This window comes from Lycium barbarum, chromosome 6 (genome assembly GCF_019175385.1).
Source record: "Lycium barbarum isolate Lr01 chromosome 6, ASM1917538v2, whole genome shotgun sequence".
Classification (NCBI taxonomy): domain Eukaryota; kingdom Viridiplantae; phylum Streptophyta; class Magnoliopsida; order Solanales; family Solanaceae; genus Lycium; species Lycium barbarum.
The window spans coordinates 90,847,087-90,851,260 of NC_083342.1; the positions used below are offsets into that span (position 1 = coordinate 90,847,087).

At 39.2% G+C, this 4,174-nt stretch overlaps 1 pseudogene; it reads left to right on the forward strand.

Moving 5' to 3' along the window:
- The first annotated feature begins 1,028 nt into the window (after positions 1–1,028).
- On the forward strand, positions 1,029–3,900 carry LOC132644793 (subtilisin-like protease SBT3; annotated as a pseudogene).
- Positions 3,901–4,174: the final 274 nt, after the last annotated feature.

Genomic DNA, 4,174 nt, shown 5'->3' on the forward strand with positions numbered 1-4,174 from the left:
GGGTTAAGTCAACGGCGAAGAAGAGGTGGGACAAGAAGGGTCATGTCCTATTAACTATTATGGGTTGCCAGTTTCTTGTATCGGCTGCATGGTTAATGTTTGGCAGAACTTTTATGCACACGATGAAGATGTAGGGAGACATGGCATACCCTTGTCCGATATCTCTCAACGGTTTAAAAGTCTGTGAGTGATTTGCGACTAGTATTGCAATATTGCTAGTGGTTATACAAGACATAATGAGATTGATTAGAGGTACTGAAAAAGTGAAGTAGAAAAGGGTACGTCAGATAAAAAACTATTAAGTCTATCAAAAGCTTTTTCCAGATAAATCTTAAGAATTATATTGCTACTCCCTCTGTCCTAATTTATGTAACATCATTTTCTTTTTAGTTTGTCCCAATAAAAATGTCAACTTTCTATAATTAGAAATAAAATTCCCCTTTTACCCTTAATAAAATGATTTATAGCCATATAAATATCTAAGATTTATGTTAGACCAAACATTTCATAAGTCTTCCTTTCTTAAATTTTGTGTCAATTCAAGTGATGCACCATAAATTAGGACGGAGGGAGTACCTTTTTTTTTTTTCACCTTCCTAAAGTGGGAGATAATTTCCTGGATAACGATAGCAGTAGCCAGTATGATCCGAAGCCTTTCTATTTTTGAGTAAGCTTGCCTAATTAGGCCCGTGTATCTCTTTTGCTTGCATAGTTCAAGAAATTTAAAGATTTTATTATTCTCTAGCTGACTCATCAGCAAGTTGGGCAAGTCTGGCCCTTGTGGTCAGATTTTGTCCAGAAGCCAAAAGGAGCATCTCCTGATACAACTATTAAATTTAATAATAACAGGGAGAACCCGATAATGGAGAACGAGTGAAAGCAACACCCTTCATTACTGTTTCTCTTTTCCTTAGAAGAAAATATTTGACTTATTTTGACTTCAATACATGACAAGTGGGGCCATGTTTGCAAATTGAAATATATCTTCCTTCCTAGCAGCCTGCATGATTAGAAATAGTGAGAAGAATCAGGTATACTAATAGGTCCATTTCACTTGTGTACTAGCCGCCTATCTTTACTATACTTTAGTACCTCTTTTTAGCTCACTTTATTCTCCACTTGACTAACAATATGATTATTGCAAGAACCAAATGCTATCTGCATAATCCTATAAAGCCACTTGAATCTGTGGTGACTTAAGAGTGAGGTGTGTAAACACAACGATCTAGAATGGGGTTTCCTTATTCTCTTCATCTTCTCTTCCTTTCATTGTTTCTTTCTGCTCGTATGTTCTGTTTCTTAGCAATAGCACAAAGATCCACTTACATTATCCATCTGGACAAATCCTTAATGCCTAATGTCTTTGCTGATCACCATCATTGGCATTCTTCTACCATTGATTCCATCAAAGCTTCTGTTCCTTCATCAGTGGACAGATTCCACTCTACTCCAAATCTTGTTTACTCTTATGACAATGTGTTTCATGGCTTCAGTGCTGTTTTATCCCAAGATGAACTGGAAGCATTGAAAAAGTCACCAGGTTTCATTTCAGCTTATAAAGATAGAACAGTGGAACCTCATACTACCCACACATCTGATTTCCTCAAACTCAATCCTTCATCAGGCCTATGGCCAGCTTCTGGTTTAGGCCAAGATGTGATCATTGGTGTTCTTGACTCTGGTGTCTGGCCAGAATCCCCAAGTTTCCAAGATGACGGTATGCCTGAAATCCCCAAAAGGTGGAAGGGAATTTACAAGCCAGGCACCCAGTTTAATACTTCAATGTGCAACAGAAAACTCATTGGGGCTAATTACTTCAATAAGGGAATTTTGGCTAATGATCCCACTGTGAACATTTCCATGAATTCTGCCAGGGATACTGATGGTCATGGCACACATGTAGCTTCAATTTCTGCTGGGAATTTCACCAAAGGTGTTTCCTTTTTTGGATATGCACTAGGAGCAGCAAGAGGGGTCGCCCCACGTGCTAGGCTAGCTGTATACAAGTTTAGCTTTAATGAAGGAACATTTTTATCAGATTTAGTTGCTGCTATGGACCAAGCTGTCGCGGATGGTGTTGACATGATATCCATATCATACGGTCCCGTTTCACTCCCTTGTATGAAGATGCGATATCAATTGCTTCTTTTGGAGCTATATGAAAGGAGTTGTTTCAGCTTCAGCGGGAAACCTAGGTCCGGATACTGGAACTTTAAAAACGGATCTCCATGAATCTTGTGTGTGGCATCAGGCCACACTGACCGGACATTTGCAGGAACTTTGACTTTGGGCAATGGCTTAAAAATTAGGGGGTGGAGCTTGTTTCCTGCAAGAGCCATTGTTATGGATTCACCAGTGATTTACAACAAGACTCTATCTGATTGCAGTTCCAAGGAATTGCTATCACAAGTTGAAGATCCCGAACGCACCATCATTATATGTGATGATAACGGGGATTCCTCTGATCAAATGCGTACTGTCACTCGAGCAAGACTCAAAGCAGGCATATTTATTTCTGAGGATCCAGGAGTGTTCAGGTCTGCTTCATTTCCCAACCCCGGAGTTGTGATTAATAAAAAGGAAGGGAAACAAGTCATCAATTATGTGAAAAATAGCGTCACTCCCACAGCCACCATCATGTTCCAAGAGACATATCTAGATGCAAAGCCAGCACCGGTTGTTGCTGCATCCTCCGGACGAGGCCCCTCTAGAAGCTACTTGGGAATTGCAAAGCCAGATATATTGGCACCAGGGGTGTTGATTCTTGCAGCATATCCGCCAAACGTATTTGCTACAAGTATTGGGGCGAACATACAATTGTCCAGTGATTACATTCTTGAATCAGGCACATCCATGGCTGCACCACATGCTGCTGGAATTGCAGCAATGCTAAAAGCCGCGCATCCTGAGTGGAGCCCTTCAGCTATTCGCTCTGCCATGATGACCACAGCAAATCCTTTGGACAACACTCGAAAACCTATTCTAGATTCGGACGTTAATTGGGCAGCCACGCCCTTAGCCATGGGATCAGGACACGTTGATCCCAACAGAGCGCTCGATCCTGGCCTACTATATGATGCTACTCCACAAGATTACGTAAATCTCCTATGCTCTATGAATTTCACAGAAGAGCAATTCAAAACATTTGCAAGATCATCAGCCAATTACCACAACTGCTCAAATCCATCTGCGGATCTCAATTATCCATCATTCATTGCCTTGTACAGCGAAGAGGGCAACTTCACCTTGTTGGAGCAGAAATTCAGGAGGACAGTTACAAATGTTGGTCAAGGGGAAGCTACTTATAAAGCTAAGATAAAAGCTCCCAAGAAATCTAAAGTTTCAGTGTCACCACAAATTTTGGTGTTCAAGAACAAAAATGAGAAGCAAAGTTATACTTTGACAATTCGTTATATAGGTCCCAATAGAAACGCTGGGTCTATTACTTGGGTTGAAGAGAATGGAAATCATTCTGTTAGAAGCCCTATAGTGATATCTCCCATAATTGATGTATGGTAATGAGTCGTGCCACTTTATGAATATTTTCCCTTGGGATGCATAGGACCATCTGATTCTTGGATTGGAAGTACCAAACACAAGAACAAAGGGAAAGCAAGATATGAATGCCTGAACTATTCCTAAAGAAACAAAAATACTAATATATTTGCAAGCTAATTGCAGAAATTATCTGGGTATAGAACTCATGCTTGCAACATCTAGTGCGTTGTCGAGAACTCTTTTATACTTTTGCGTCAGTAATTTTTAGTTCTAAATTTGCTTTTAATTTTTTAGAATAGTGCCAAAATTGCTTTATTGTCTGTGAGTGGTCTTATATGTTAGTATTTCTTAAGCTTATAGAAGCCCACAGCATTACTTTATCTCAGATATATCCCTAAATAATTTCAAAAAGTCCAAACATGCCTCTGGCACTAACAATGGAAGCCACATCGAGATATCTTTGAACAATTTATGTTGTTTAAAGTTAGATTTGGACCTTTTAAATTGTTCAGGGCATATTTCAATTTTTTGCATTTGCTGCTAAATATAAAAATGATTTATTCACTAGGCATAAGACACCACTGTCGAAATATCAAAATGTATAGGCTAAAATAAATTAATAACAGGGAAAAAGCTCAAATATGTCATTGAACTATCAAAAATAGTTCATCCATGT